Source organism: Tupaia chinensis, unplaced genomic scaffold (genome assembly GCF_000334495.1).
Source record: "Tupaia chinensis unplaced genomic scaffold, TupChi_1.0 Scaffold000443_1, whole genome shotgun sequence".
NCBI lineage: Eukaryota > Metazoa > Chordata > Mammalia > Scandentia > Tupaiidae > Tupaia > Tupaia belangeri.
The window spans coordinates 3,532,036-3,532,324 of record NW_006159948.1 but is presented as its reverse complement, the minus strand read 5'-3'; positions in this window follow the sequence as shown (position 1 = coordinate 3,532,324).

Genomic DNA, 289 nt, shown 5'->3' with positions numbered 1-289 from the left:
GCCGTGGCTCGCGATTCTCGGAAGCCGGGTCCCGCCTGGCCAGCTCTGTTCTGCACCCAGCCGGCATTGTCCTTCCCAGCAAGCTCTCGCGTGGGTTTCTGGCTACACCGACCCTAGTCAGCACTCGTGTCCCTTTAGGCCTTAAGGGCGGAGCTTAGGCGCCGCGAGGAGGGGGGTCTCGTGACAGGCGGGTGGGGCGGGGCTTCGGGCGCGGGCCGGGGCTTCCAGGGAATGGGGGCGGGACCTCGGGGTGTGGGCGGGGCTCAGGAGTCGCGAGGCGATGGCGGCT